Below are 16,645 nucleotides of genomic sequence, written 5' to 3' on the forward strand. Positions count from 1 at the left end.
TACTAGGGGACACATGGCTCAGAGGCAATTCTATCCTAACTTAGAGTAGCAGCAAAACATAGGATTAGAGGCAGTAGTGGTTTCATACTAGACTCCTTGCCTTCCAGATGGGAGTCTTGGGTTCTAGTCCCAGCCAATGCACCTCATGCGTAGCCACCACCCCATGTGTCACGGGAGGCTTGCTGTGGATAGGATGCTAAACAGGTTTCAATGGAGCGTCTAGACTAAGAAGGTCTGGAAAGAAAGCTCTGGGATTCTACTGCTAATATTCAACCAAGGAACATCCTACAGTTCACAGGATCGGATGCATGCCAATCATGGGGATGGCACAGGAGTAGACAGTGGTTCATTCCATCATGGGTGGAGTCTCCGTAAGTCAGAGGTTTACTCTACCACTGCCAATACAAAAACAAATAATGAGCTGGAATTGACTTGCAGCCACAAGTATAATGCAGAATTAATGAAACAGAATAAGAATTCACAAATTTATTTTTTCCTGCCTAGCCACTCTGGAGTGAGTCCAGACCTTAATCCAAATGCCTACTCATAATGAGTTCTCACGGGCTTTATGGGCAGCTCAGGATCAACATGAATAGAACTGAGCTCATAACTGTCTCTTCTCATTCTGTGCCTCCTCTGGGTTTTCTATCTTCACAAGAAGTTCACAACAAATCCATCCTAACCATGTCATCAATTTGGGACTCTTAAGCATTAATGTCAGAGACACATCAAGCATACCACACGCAGTTCTATGAATTGCAAAGCAAAGATTTGCTTTATGTCCTTTAATCCATGGTTGGAGAGTGAGTGGGCATTTTTTGTATTCTCCCTTTGACCTCCTGACCTCCCAGCATGCAGGTTCTTGTGATCTTTGTGACCGTGGTCAGAATCCTGCAGCCACGGTCAGGCTGTTTACCACTAAACTGCCCGGATGTTAGCAGCAAACACTATGAGAGCAATTGCACTAGGAAACGGGGCCAGGCCGCCACTGCTCAAATTTTTCATTTTTTTCCCCTACAGCGCAATAATATCAGAATTATGTCTAAACCAAGCAAGCCCCTTGAGATCTTTGTCCAGTCATGGAAAATGACTCCTGCAAAGCCAAATTCATGACCATCAAGTTGATTCCAACTCATAGCCACCCTGTAACAGCCCGTTAAAACAGAGTAGACCTGTCCCTGTGGGTTTCCAAGACTGTCACTCTTCACGGGAGCAGTAAACGCCATCTGTTTCCCATGGAGTCTCTGGCTGTTTCAAGCTGTAGACCTTTTCGGTAGCAGCCCAATATATGACCCACTACACCACCAGGGTTTTGGGGAGGTGACTCCTAGTTGAGATGAAAATGTATTGTCTCTGTCATTGCTAGGTGCCTCCAAGCCAATTCTGACTCATAGAAACCCAATGTACAATAGACAGAAACACTTCCTGGTCCTACACCAATGAATGATTATGATTATTGTGTTTAAGTCCATTGCTGCAGCCACTTATCAAGGGTCTATATTGTTTTTCACCGATCTACTGTATCAAGCATGATGTCCTTGGAGAACTCCAAAAGACATATTTTCAGTAGCATTGTTACAATACTATGGCTCATGCTGTATTAACAGGGAATGCTCTTTATTTGCTCTTTCTTACTGGGGCCTCAGTTCCGTGAGAGCTGGACCAAAGTTTCAACAGTACCTGTTTCCCTCACAGAGCCGAACACTGTCATTGTTCAGAATATCTTCCTGCAATTGCTTTAGACATCAGCTTCCTGAAGACAAACAAGTGTTTTTCTATTTCTCTCATTTCAAAAGATACTTACTGAATTCAGGGTCTTGGGTTTCAACCCATGTCTCTCAATACTGAAATTTCATGAGTATCTTCTATTAAGTGCCTCCTAGTAGGTAGCAAACTTTAATTGGCTTCGTGTGTATGTCACAGATTATAGTGAACTGATGTAGAGATTGCTCGTTCAGGGGTCGCCAGATTGTATGGAAGGAATGTTAACCTTAAGAAGTAATGTGATGCTACAGTGCACTTAGGTTGGGAGCTTGCATTAATCTCTCGAGTTGGCATGACAACAGGAATATGTATGGAGAAGTGAGCTGTGTGTTGCACAGCATGGCAATTGTTCCTGTCCAGTTGGTCTTGCCATCCTCTCCTAGGTGATCGGTGGGGCGGAAGGGCAGAGCTGAAGCTCAAGGTCTGACAGAGGCAGAGGCAACACTTGGGATTGAGTTGGGATGGACTGAGTCTCTTGCATGTTGCTGGAATCAATTTGGTCCTGCTCTCTGTGTTTCCCGTGTTGGGCACCTGTTTTCTATTTGACTTTTCATAGCGATCCCACAAGCTCACATACCGTCCAGAAGTACAGGCGTGGTAGGTCTGTGGGTTGACTTTTTCCCCTCAAGTGAAATCCAACTGAATGTGAAATAAATGTATAAATGTTGGAGGAAAATCATAAAAGGCATGACTGCCTCAGACATTTATTCTCTCTATGGACAGTACAATCTCATTCCAGAAGTTTCTAGGGTCTGGAAAGTGTTATGGGGTGAAGGCAAAAACACTGCTAACAGGAACCTTTTGTCTACATCTTTCCAGACTCCTGAGCTCTCTTTAAGGTGCTGCACCTGTCACTCCATCACACACGGGAGATGAGCTAACGGATGGTGCTGGTTACTTCTTCTACTTCCATCTTCATCCCGAACCCCTTTCTCTTGTCTGTCGCTCAGACTTTGCACTTTTCTAATGTAGCATCTTCTAGTTGAAAGCAAATGCCCCTTCTAGTTTTCATGTATCCCCTCTGAATTCCTCATATATGATCACATTTCAGTCTAAAACCAAAATGCTCTAAATATAAATTACTCTGCTTCTCCCTACTGGTCATTCAACTTCTCTCTGTCCTGGGTAACCAAGTCCTTCCTCCTTGGTCCTAAAATATGAGACAACAGAAGGAGGACTCTGATCCAACTCATTCTTTGGGATAGACCTGAACTGTTTTGTTGCTGATAAGTACCATCCAGATGGTTCTAACTCATAGTGAGGTTATGGACAACAGAACAAAACCCTGGCAAGTCCTGCCAGATTTCACAATGGTTCTAATACTTGAGCCCCTTGTTGCAGCCACTGTGTAATTTCATATTGTTGAGGACTGTCCTCTTTTTGATACCCCTGCACTTTACCAAGCATGATGTCTTTCAAGCTCTTGCGATCCTGTCCTTCAAGGAGTACTCTGGCTGTACTTCTTCCAAGACATATTTGTGTGTTCTTTTGCATGGCCCATTGTTCCTGTCTTCCTATTCAATGTCCATCTTTCATGTGCATATGAGTCCATTGAAAATACCATGACTTGGACCAGGCGCACCTTATTCGTCAAAGTACGATCCTTATGTTCCTACACTTTAAAGAGGTCTTCTGCTCCAGATTTTCCCAATGCTATGTATCATTTGATCATTTGTCTGCTGCTTCCATGAACATTGATTTTGGATCCAAGAAAGATGACGGAATAACCCTACCTGCTCTGAAAGCATTAGCCAAAAACAAGGCTCCAGGAATTGATGAAATACTAATTGAAGCATTTCAAGAAGTTGCTGAAGAACTGGAAGCACTCACTCATCTATGTCTGGAAATGTGGGCAATATCAACTTGGTCACCTGAATGGAAGAGATATATATTTCACCTTTCCAAAGAAATATGACCCAACAGAATGCTCAAATCAGAGAGTAATATCATTGATATCACACACAAGTAAAATTTTCCTAAGACCATCCACCCGGAGTTGCAGCAGAACAGTGGCAAGGAGCTGCCGGGAGTTCAGGACCAATTCAGAAGATAACATGGAACAAGGGATTTCGTCGCTGACGTCAGATGCATCTAAGCTGAAAGTAGAGAATACCTGAACACATCCATATGTCCTTGGAAGTAAAAAAATTAAAGTTGCATTGGATAATACAAAATTGATGCTATTTGTGTAAATGAAAGTCAACAGAAAATAAACTAAAATCAAAGGATCTGATATAGGCTATAAAAACAATGGAATGTTTGATATATCAAAAGGAAAATATTCAACCAAATTTTTTCTGAAACTACCAATAGCCCACAGAAAATAGACATAGGAATATCTAGGCCCATGGTATTCACTACAATTTTTAATATTTTCCATTGAATAACCTGAATTAACTCTCGTAGTCCAAGAGATTCAAGGAATTTCTTTCTCAGAGCAAAAATTTAAAGATTACTTGAGTGCCTGAATGAACAATTTTCTCTAGAACAAAGTAAGTACAACAATCTCCAGGGACCCTGTAATGTTTGGGGAACGAGATAAAATGGGGAGGTTCATTGGAATTTTACATAACCTGTTCTATAAATCAATAGTGGAAGACAGTAGAAGACTGAGTGCAAGAAGGAATGAGGGGTGTCAGAGAAGGGCCTCCTGGAAAAATAACCCATCTTTGAAATTACTGTGAATTCTCCATCCAAGATGGAAAAAATTTACATATGAGTCCAATTTTTCTGTAACAGAGGAACTTCTATGTATCAGATATTACATTTGAGTAAAAGCCAAATATGTAATCCTAGACCTCTGATATTGAAAGTTAAAGGACTCAGAGCTAATAATGGTGAAATAATAGAATTGTAACTTCTCACCACACTTATTCAATCTGTATACTGAACAAATAATCTGAGAAAGTAAACTCTATGAAGAATAATGTGGTATCAGGATTGGAGAAAGGTTTATTAACCTTCAACATGCAGATGCTACAACCTCACTTATTGAAAGTTAAAAGGGCCTGAAGGATTTGCTGATGAAGATCAAGGACCATTGCCTTACTATGAGGCAGTGCCAACTGGATGACAGCTGACAACAACAACCAAAAATAGAATGAAATGAGTTGAAAAATTCATCTGCTAATCCAAAGATTAGTGGTTCAAACACACTAGCCATTTTATGCAAGAAAGATGGGGTAGTCTGCTTCTGTAAAAATGTAAAGCCCTGGAAATCATTTAGGGCAGTTCCTCTTCGCAATGGGTTGGTTGGTTAGTTGATTGTTGGTGTTGCTTTAGATTTAACACAACGTGAGAAATGGCAGTTGTTGGGTACCAATGTAGGGACACCCACCCCGACATGAACGACTATATCTGAGCTGTTCCTTGAATTCTGGATATGGGTCTGAAGCTACCCAATTGGTTTTCATTAACTCTTCATTAATTTACAGTTATCCAGTTCAGTACATATGTCCTGGGGCATGAAGACTTGGAAATTTTCCTAATGAGTTTACAATCTGGTCATAGAGAGAGCACTCCTAGAAAGAAACACTGCAAGATTGTAAATACAGGCTAGCCAGTGTTTTACTTAGAAAAGCTGGTGAAAGAAGAGTCTGAGGGAGTCAAAGAAAAACTGTTCTTTGGCAAAATCAAGAATGTCTCTGAGCATCAGTATTAAGGCTGGAATTAATAATCCATAAATATGTCATGCTAATAAATCCAATCCTCATAGAGTAAACTGAGTTAGTAGGTGGTAAAGCCTTTTGCCCGAATGTGCACAATTAAGAAATGGTAAAGCAGAGTAAAATTCTACAAAAGTAGGTACCTTGTCATTCAGCTGGGTTTTCCTAGTGTGGTATTACTTAATCTGGTGTCAATTTAAGGATTGAGAGTGTAAGGGTGGAGTCTAGACTGTCAATCTGGAGATAGCCAATGAGACTTCTGTGTTGGCACGGCCTTCTCCTGAGGATTCTGGGTAATGTGGTACTGCCTCCTTGGTACTGTCTCCCTGGGAGACATTGCAGAAGACAAGCCACATGGATGCAACCAGACCTCTGAAGCTGGAGAAGTCACAGAGAGACCCCTGCCAGCACTGAGATGCTTACAATGCTACTGGACCCAAAGACTTTCTACCCACTGGCTTGTGATCATCCTGCATTTGGCTTCATTGCATGTGTTTCACGAGTCTGAAGAGGACTTTATAGATTGATATCAGATATATGGGCTAATATCAGACTTAGGGTCTTGGACTGGACTGGGTTGAGATGTTTTCTCAAAGTTCAATTCCTCTTGTATATAAATCTCTTATACACATATGTGTGTTCATGGATTTATTTCTCTAGTCTACCGAGACTAACACACCTAGTCACAGAACTTTAACTGTTCTTCAGTGAGTATGTGCTATATTAATTAGCAGCTCTGTCAGCACTCTTGGGGAACCAATTGACTGCTAACCACAGGGAGAGTGATCCAAAGACACCAGCTGCATCATAGGAGAAGATGAGGCTCTTTGCCCCTGTATAGATTTACAGCTTCGGAAACTCCATAGGGGATCCCTATGAGACTGAACCAACTGGATGGCAGTGCACTTTTAAGATCAAAGGAGACCTATTGGAGCAGTGGTCCTGTTGGAGAAAGATGAAGGTTTCTACTTTTGTAAGAATTTATAGCTTCAGAAACTTTAGGCACAGTTCTACTCTATCCTGTAGAGTCTCCTTGAATATGAATCAACTCTCTAGAATGGATTTCTTTGTTGTGTTAGGATAAGTAGCCCCTGGACCAAAGCCTAGGAATTAAAATATGTTATTGGTAGGTGTCAGCGAGTCACTTCTGACTCACAGTGATCCGCTGTATGACAGAATGCAACACTGCCTTGTCCTGCGCCATCTTTGTAGTTATTGCTCTGATTGAGCCCACCTTTGTAGCCACCGTGACAGTCCAGCTCATGTAGGGTCTTCCTTTTCTTTGCTGCCCTTCCACCTTGCCAAGCATCATGCCCTTCTCCAGGGACAGGCCTCTCCTGACAACATGTCCAAAATACATGAGACAATGCTTCACCATCCTTGCTTCCAAGTACCTTTCTATCTGTACTTCTTTCAAGACAGATTTGTTTGTTCTTCTGACAGTCCATGGCACTTTCAATACTCGTCACCAGGCCTGTAATTCAAGTGCATTGATTCTCCATCTGTCTCCCTAGTCACTGTCTAACTGTCCCGTGCGTATGAGATGACTGAATATGCCAAGCCTTGATTCAGGTGCACCTTCATGCTCTTCAACACCTTAAAGAAGTCTTGTGCAGCAGATTTACCCAAAACTATGTGTGATTTGGTCTCTTAACTGTTGCCTCCATGAGCATACCATCAATGCTCATGGAAGATGAAATCTCCCATGGAAAATAAAATCTTGGTCAACTTCCATCTTTTCTCCATTTATCATGATATTGTCCATTAGTGAAATTTTGAGAATTCTGGTTTTCTTTATATATATTGAGTTGAAATCCATCTGAAATCTACAGCTATCCTTTATCTTCATCAGAAAGTGCTTTAAGTCCTCCTCACTTTCAGTAGGCAGAGCTGTATCATCTGCTTATGAAGTATTTAATAAGACGTCCTCTAATTGTGATGCTGTATTTATCTTTTTATAGTCCCCCTTCTCAGACAAACTGCTCAATATACAAATTAAATAAATATGGTGAGAGGATACGAACCTGGTGTACACATTCCTGGTTCGAAACCATACAGTATTTCTATTTGAATGACTGCCTCTTAGTCTGTGTACAGGTTCGACGTGAGAACAATGAAGTGCTATGGGGTTCCTTCTCTTCTCAAGACTACCCATAGTTTATTATTCAAGCTTACCCAGAGGCAATTTGGAAGATAAGTCTGTTGGATTTGCATCTGAAAGACCACATATTTGATAGAGCACAATTATGCTCAGTACACATGGGAGTGCCATGAGTCTGATTCAACTTGATGGCAACTAACAATGTTGGCATAAATTTAGGGATACTAAAGCATTGATTTTCAGAGAGAAGAGTGGCAATAAAGATATCAAAATAGATTAAAGACATTAAAAATGACTTTGTTCCTGACCGAACAATATATGGCATCAGGTCCTAACCAAAGAAGACAGTAGTTCATTCATAGTGGCACCCTGAATTTAATCAGAAACTTGGTTCTTGATACTGTGAATTTGACCTCAAGGATTCCACTTTCTATAGAAGGAGATGGCACCAGATGATGTACATCTGATTTTATAAAATGCAAACATGAAATCTTAATTAGCCAAATAAGAAGAACAAGTTTGGATCAAGCTTAGAAGTCTTCTTGAGTATAGGACATGGAGATTGGCCTTGAATTATGACTTAGTCTTCACAGAAGGGATAGAGACAGAACTCAGACGGAGGCAAGAAAAGATTGTTCGCAGTGCAGACTTGGGTGGGAGGTGTGCTACAGTAAACCCCACAGGAAGCCTCCTGTAAGAAAACCTGGCCCCGTCCTTCAAAGAATGTTTAACCAGAGTGAGGAATATCTAGTTAAATACAGATGGAGAAAAGCTGAGGCCATTAAAACAGACACCTATAAACAGACATTATAACCAGCCAAACTTCCAATTGTCATCGCCTATGACCTGGACTAAGGACATTATCTGGCTGATAAAGCCCACTTCGCCTGCACCTACATGGAGGGCCATCCAACCATCATAGTGAACTATGTTATCCTCCACCAGACCGTGGTTAATTGATTTAGTGGATGAAAACACATGGCCCGTTGCCCCCGGGGTGGGGAAACTTCGTGGCATGTATTGGGCGCATTAACATGCTCGACAATGATCTTCTATCAGCTTCCTCTTCTGTGCTCTTTCACTTCTTCACTCCCCTACTGGTTCTCTAGGATCACCCCCTAACATATTATCTGTTGTGAGGTGTTAGGCAGCTCCAACTTACAGCAGCACCACATGCCAAAGAACAAACCATTGCCTAATCCTACACTATCTTCATAACCACTGTGTATTTTCCGTGCCTTCCAACTTAGGGTCTTGTTGTCTAGCACTTTACTGGAAAAGTTTCTGATGTGATCCATAAGGTCTCCATTGGTGCTTTCAGAAGTAGATCGCTAGATCTTTCTTCCTAGTGTGTCTTAGTCTGGAACCTCTGCTGGCCCCTGGTCATCATGGATGAGTCTATTGATATTTGAAATACTAGTGACATAGCTTTCGGTATCAGAGCAACATACAAGCCATCACAGTATGACAGACCGTCCGCAGTGGGGTAGAATGATGTCACGAGTATCTAATGCAGATTCTCAGAGGATACTTTTCAGGAGATGTGAAGATAGTCATTAGGAAAGTCAAATCAAGGGGCAGTTTTGAAGAATAAACAGGAGATAAACCAGCAAGTAAGAAAGTGAGAGATGAGGTAAGTCAGAAATAAAGAGTGGATCAGAGCCGAGGTCCAGAACAATGGTTGAGAAATGAAAGTTATTTATGTCAGTTTCTTGATTCAAGGGCAAGCCTAATGAATTAGTGAGTTATTAATTTTTGGGGAGAAACTAATAACAGCTTTGGGTTTTCTACCTAGAACGGGAAAAAAAAGGATACAAACAATTTTCTTGTAACTTCAAGGGATTCCCAAACCCCAGATTAGGAATCCCTGATTAAAGGGTCTATGTGAGGCTGGACTCCAGGGGACCTTGATCCGCTGCAGTGTGCTTCTTCAGCATGCATTCCATAGGCAATGGGGAGCCAGAAAATGGCTTTACTGTCAGAGAGTTCCCAAGTGGTTATAGTTTTCCATTTTAAATGGGACCCAAGAAATCTGGATGTTTTTAGCAGATTGAAAAAGAGATTGGGGGAAAAAGAGTGCATAGATAATTGAGCTCCTTCTTGGCCAAAAACATTCGCAACCAGATGCACGGAAGGGCTTCAAAGGCTGTTGACTGAAGGATCCAGATGCACCTCACTAGATGCCATGGGCAGTCACTTCCACAGCCAAATGTTTTGGCCTCAAACACTCCTGGAGCAGGGTGGATGCTAAATGGGGCTGGAAACAAATTCAGGACAGACCCAACTATTTATATGATCACATCTGAGAGGTCTGGGGCAAAGAGCCTCATTTGGCAGAGTGGACAAAGAAAGATACTAAGAGGCATAAAACAACGAATCCATGGGGGCTTCTATGGGGCTTATACAGGGATTATTCAGCGCTGGAAGGACAAAGCTGACAAAATGTGGGGAAGGATCTCTCGTGTATGTAACTGTAGAAAATACAGACTTATTTGAGAACAAAAGAGAAAGGAATAGAAAGAAGGAGAAAGAAGGAAAGATAGTACCTGGACTTATAGGACCTAAAGTTCAAATACAGAGAAAGGTCATTACATGATTTTTTCCCCTTCACTTTTCTGCAAATAAACTTTGATTGGCCACTGTATATTTTCTACGGTATGTAGAAACTGTTATGGTCACCATCGCTACATAGTATCATCCTATGAAGAGAAATTTTCACAAGGCCATCCAGTGGCAAATGGTAAAACCAGGGATGAATCCAGGCATCTCTACCTTGAAGTCTCATACACTGGCTTCTTGCCCCAAATCTTGGCTAGATAGATCAAACACAAATGAAGTGATGAAAAATTACATGAACTAGATTAAAAAGTAAAACTGAATTTTTTTGTCTGAGCTTTTTGTCCAGACAAGTATTTTTTTGTCTGGAACAGGGAGAGAGAGAAAATAAAACTGTTAAAAGAAGAGGAGTGGACAACTAAGTTACTTTGAAAAAGATGAAGGCTGGCCACTAGGGTCATCTACAACAATGGTCATAGAACTCTACGTAGCCAAGATACCCTGGCTGACCTAACCCCACTTGTCAGGGACTACACAGATATTGCAAGCCAGAGACAAAAGGACCTTGAACTGAGTCACGGAGAGAGACGCCCCCCGGATGCCCAGCGTGTCCCCTGGGGTGGCATAAAGAGCATGGAAGCTGAATGAGATGATGTGCCTGCGAGTCCTGCTCAGCCACCCTGCGATAACCATCGAAACCTCCTGGAACCTTCATTTCTCCATTGGTAAAAATCAAACGCCCTGTTTCTCGGTGCTAATCCAATATTATACAGAATAATGAAATTATTGTGTCTCATACAGTGCCAGCACATTCTTTTAAGTTTTCCTACAAGCCCACCACCAACGCTATTCCTTATGTTTATCATTTCTGGCGAACTAGTCTCCATCATCTCACATTAATACATGCATTAGACTCTACCATAATAGCACGTTACCTCTTGGCCGTCAATTTGTGTTACCCTGGTGGCTGTGTGTTCAATTCGCCAGTAATTTTTGATGCACCTTGATTGCATGTTTGATTAATTTCAGACTGAAGACATTGACAGAAGTCTTCCATTTTTTCATCACAAGTTTTAGGGTTCGGTGCATACATTTGAATCATGTACTGATTGCATTGTCTTGAATGCGGATAGATATAATCCTATCATGGATAGCATTGTACTTCAAGATAGATCTTGAAATGCCCTTTCTTTTTTTTTTTCGACAAATGCAACCCCATTCCTCTTTATTGTGTCATTTAGAGGCAAGGGTGGCAAAGAGACTTCACCTCACATATTTTCAGCCTATTGTCAGGATAAACCAGGCCCTGGAGAAAGACATCATGCTTGGTATAGTAGAGGGGCAGCAGCAAAAGAAGGCCCTCGGTGAGCTGGGCTGACACCATGGCTGCAACAATGGACTCAGACATACAAACAATTGCGAGCATGGAGCAACATTAGGCGGCATTTCGTTCTACTGTACATACCATCGTTACATACGACCGTTGTGAGTTAGAACCAACTTGCTGGTGAATAACAATAACAACAATAACGAGTCAAGCTCGTTTGGAATTGTCGAGTTTACACAATGCCTCTACTGCTGCCATCTTACCTATGCTTCCCAGGGTCCTAGAAAGTGTGCATGACGGAAACCACCACCGCATCGTTACTTGTGTTGAAAACAGAGGTTCAGAGAACACACATGATTTACCCAGGCACACAGCAAGCATATGGTAGCACACCAAGAAAATGTCAGGATGATTTTAATAACAGAGTCAAGGAACGAAGTAGATGCCTTGGACGAGCTACTTGCCTTCTCTGAACCTTATTTTCCTCATCTCAAAAAGGAAAGTTGGTATAATTATGCACCAGACTCCTCCTTTTCACCAACCAGGTGAGCATTGCCCATCACCCACACAGCCTCCTTCTGTTTGATTTTGATCAGCCTCCTGGAAGAGTGTGCATTCTTAATTTTGTTTAATGCCTTCAACAGAGCTCTCATTCATGTAATCAACAAACAGTTGATTAGCATCTACTAGGTCTCAGTTGGAACCCTGATATTGTACTGGTTCCATGTTGGTCAACAATAAGAAACCCGCTTCACGGGAGAGAAAGCAAAGCTCTCTACCATCAGCATTGAAAGCTCACAGGACAGTTCTACCCTTTCCCAGAGGGTCACCATGAGTCAGACTTGATGCAGTGGCAGTGAGTGTGTCAATTGCAATGCAATTATTGAAGATACAACTTCAGACATGAAAACCTTTCTAGTTTCCAGGGCATCATAGTCCAGGATGGAGACAGAGGGAAAAAAACTGGATAATGACAAGGTATCCATTCCAATACTGTTTGTTGCAAATAATGGACTGACCACCCCCACTTCAGAACATGACTTGGCATCGGTGGCCGTTTTAGATCTCATTCCCCAAAACATCCAAGAGAGGACTCCATCAAGACTGGGTTGTATGTGGTGGCTCAATACGGTTGTAAAGACCAGGGTGTTTTCAAACCCAACACATGCATAGATGAAGCATGGCTGCCTTGGTTCCATGAAGCCAGCAGAGGAATGTCACACAGGCGAACAAGTGGTGATGTCGGTTTCTGGTTTTTATGAAGTGTCTATATTAGCGAGGAAACTTCCCAGAAGTCCTCCAGATTCTACTTCTCTTGGTCTATCAATCATTATTGTACTATATGCCAATCTGTAAAGCAATGTTGAAGAGAAGAATGGATGTCCATGAATAGAAAGGTGTGACTTTTCCTTAAACCGTAAGTGGGATCATTTCTCCAGAGCCAGGTGAGAAAAGAGTAGGCAGTCAAGCAAAAGCAAGCTCTTCCCGGGAGAAGGGAGAGGATGCCCCATTGGATGGGCAGCCAACACATGATACACTCTCCTCAGGACTATGAAACAGTGAGCCCAAGATACTGCAGGACTAAGGACGCCTATGGCACCAGTTCTAAATGTGATCTGCGCAAGCCTGGGTGGCAGCAAATCCTATGAACACCTTTCCAACAAATAAAGCTTCATTCTTATCTGAGACTCAAAAATGAAGAACCACTAATCCAACAAGAGAAAGTTTTAGCAAATAAGGGTATAACAGGGTTTCCTGCTCCAGAGTCATATTTCTTTAACACTTATTCTGCTTCAATTATCATTACAAGAGTGCACTGGAAGAGACAACAAAAATATGGCATTTTAATGGGCTTCTAGCATAAATTATCCTGAAACTTAGAAATACACACTTTTTTAAAATTAGACTTTCAGATGGAGTTTGAGACAGAACCAGAAATGCAGCTGCTTCGCGGTGAACAGTCATATTTAGAAACCATCTATGTGCCTCTGGCCTCAGCTGACTGCAGCAGACTCTTGCTAGCAACCAAGCCAGCTCTCAGGGTCCAAGTGGACAGGCTACCCTAAGGGAACTTGAGTTCTTGAAGGGACAGGCGAAGGTCAATTCTCTCATTATGAAACCACAGTCAGGATTCAATGTGCTGTAATTCAAGGAATATGAATTTTGTAGTCTAATTCACTTGAGTTTATATCCAAGCTCTACTTAGGATTTTTCAGGCAAATTATGTAAACTTTTGGGGTTTCAATTTTCATATGTGTAAAATGGGGTTACCTACTTGATTAGTAAAGCTAGAAACTGTGTGAGTTGAGCAATGGGAAGGAGCTTGGCGCATAGCATAAATGGTTGTTGCTGTATCTGCCATTGAGGCCCCTCTCACTTGTGGTAAGTGTATATACAACAGGAAGAAGCGCTGTGAAGCCCTACATCATACTAATTAATAGCTGCCAGAATGTTTTCGCTCATCACGCGGACTATAGCATCAACCTTCCTTATTTAGGGTCTCCCTCAAATTTGGGGCCCTCTATTTTACCAAACAAGATGCTCCTCTGTAACAATGAATTCCTCCTGAAGATGTGCCCACAGCCAATAAGCCAGGCTCATTTTAAGTGAGCCTATTGTGGCAGGGAAATTATGGAAACCTTTTACCAGGCCTTTCTTCCTAGTCGGTCTTAGCCTGGAGCCTCCACTAAGAACTGTCCAGCATGAGCTATCCCTCTGGATATTTGATGTTGGCACAGTGTTCAGCATTAGAGCAACATAAAAACCACCACAGGATGGCATTCTGACAGATGGGTCGTGAAAGTAATTGATTACTCAGTCAATTACTACCATCAAGTCAATACGTCAATACCAACTCAGTGTGACCTACAGGGCAGGGAAGAACTGTCCCTGTGCATGTCCAAGACTGTGACCATTAAAAGTTAAAAGTTCAGTAATTCTCCTGCAGCAGGGGCTGGTGGTTTCAAATGGCTGTCTTGCAGATTGTAGTCCATCACGTAGCCCCTATGCCACCAGGGCTAGGTTTGGGCTCATAACTGCAAGATAGAAACCACCAGACACTCCTTGAGAGAAAAAGCAGGCTTTATACTCCCATAAAGAGTTACAGTCTTAGAAATCCACAGGGGCAGTTCTACCCTACCCCAGGTCACTATCAGCCAGCATCAACTCAGTGGCAGTGAGTTTGGAGTTTGGCTTTGGTATTATTATTGTTAGAGTCCTCGAGAGAAGCAAACAATGAATGCACTTGGCTGTTAGGTGAAATATTGGAGGTCAAGGTTGTTCCAAGAGTGACTAGGAAGGAAGGGCTGATGATTCACTTCTGAACAGCAGCTGCTGGAGATTTTATGGAGCACGGTTCTGCAGTGACACACATGGAATGACCATGAGCTAGAGGTGGCTCAGTGGTATTTAGGTTTCTTCTGATTGTTACTCCCATAACAAAATGCAAGGGGAGATAGATCGGCGATTACCAGAAAGAGGGCACGAGCAAACTTATCAATCAGAAATTCAGGAGCTGAAAGTGAAGAGTTATATACCATTTTCATAGTTTGGACAGTCTGAAAAATCCTTTTTGGACCTATTCTCTCATTAAATCCACACAATGAAAGCATTACTAAGGTTCCTTCATTTCACAGATCAAGAAACTGCATTTCACTGAAGTTTAGACTTAGTCCCCAGATCACACAGCCAGTAAGTAGATGGCAGACTAGGATGCATTCCAATTCAGACCTTTGCTGTTGACTCTCCTTGCCATGGCATGCAGCTTCCATGCGTGCCAAGACAATGCCAGGGTCAGGCAGAATCCCAGCAATTGAACAGCAACCCAAGAGCAGGCAGGCAGGAAGCATCCGGACATTCCAAGAATGTGCTCTGGATGCTGGAGATCCTAGAGTGCACCAAGGACAAGGTATGTATGTGTGTAGTTTATTACATCAAGATCTGAGCGTCCTTGACTTTGTCTTAGGCACTGAGGTTATAACGACCTATCCGACTATACCTGTAACTTGTCTTACAGAGCTTTGAGTCTAGCAGGAAAGACGGGCTTGTGACTGTAGTGGAGTTAATTACTTAATAGGGTTTTGCTTACTCGGGCCTCTGTTTTGTGCTTTATTGTAAAACTTAGTCCTCACATCTGTGGCTATCATCCCATTTTTGTTTTTACCTTTAATTTATTTTTAATGTTTAAACAATTTTGTTGACAGTTTATCCATGTACCATACAATGGAATGGTTTGAATATATGTTACAGAGTTGTGCAATCCTGATCCCAATTTTAGGAAATTTTCTTCATTTTTGTACTCATTTTAATTACCTCCCCATATCTCCCCAGGCTCCCTTGCCAAAACCCTAAGTAACTATTACTCTAGTTACTATCTCTATAGATGTATCTATCTTGGATTTCACAGAAAGAAAAACATGTAAAAAACCAACCAACCATCCAAAAATGAACCAGAGTAATATATGTGTGTGTGTGTGTTTATCAATAAAAATGCAGCAGTGTGTTAGGCCAGGTTGACTAGAAAAACAAATTCAGTGATTCGTGTTGTAAGATATATCTTTGCATCGAGAAGTAATCATATATCAAGAAAGCATCCCAGCCCAGTCCAGCTCAATCCACAGGTCCAACACTAGTCCATGAATCACTCTTCAGACTCATGCAGCCACTTGCAATTAAGATCACAGGTGGGTGGGTGCAGAGTCGTGTGAATCCAGGGTTGATAGAAATGTGTCAGGGCTTCCACAGCTCTCGGGGCTGGTGGCAGAGCCCCAGAAGGCAGAAAGGCAGCATTGTAGCATGGGAAGGAAGTTCCAAGAATCCTCATTATGAGAAAGCCACACCACCAAGGAAACACCATCACCTGATTAATGGGTTTGACTCCATCCCTAGCCAGGAGTGTCTAGTTGACATGGAGTCATCTAACTACCACACGCAGTAAATAATAAAAACTAGAACAAATTTTAAATGGGCCAAAGGACATAACAAATGATAAGGTGTTAAATTTAAGCTAACGGTATCTGTGTTAATTCACTTTCTGATGCATTCCATCTGAAGGCAGGTTATACATATCCCTAGTCAATGATCCCAGGAAATTCAATGGAGACTTAAATCTCCATGGAGACTCTGAAAATGGATGTTGGGTCATCCATAGCCTTCTGAAAACAGGGTGCTCAGAATTTAAGCTCTAATACAATTCACTCTTCTGATGTTGAATTTTATTACTTATAATCCTTG

Source organism: Tenrec ecaudatus, chromosome 1 (assembly GCF_050624435.1).
Source record: "Tenrec ecaudatus isolate mTenEca1 chromosome 1, mTenEca1.hap1, whole genome shotgun sequence".
Taxonomy (NCBI): Eukaryota; Metazoa; Chordata; class Mammalia; order Afrosoricida; family Tenrecidae; genus Tenrec; species Tenrec ecaudatus.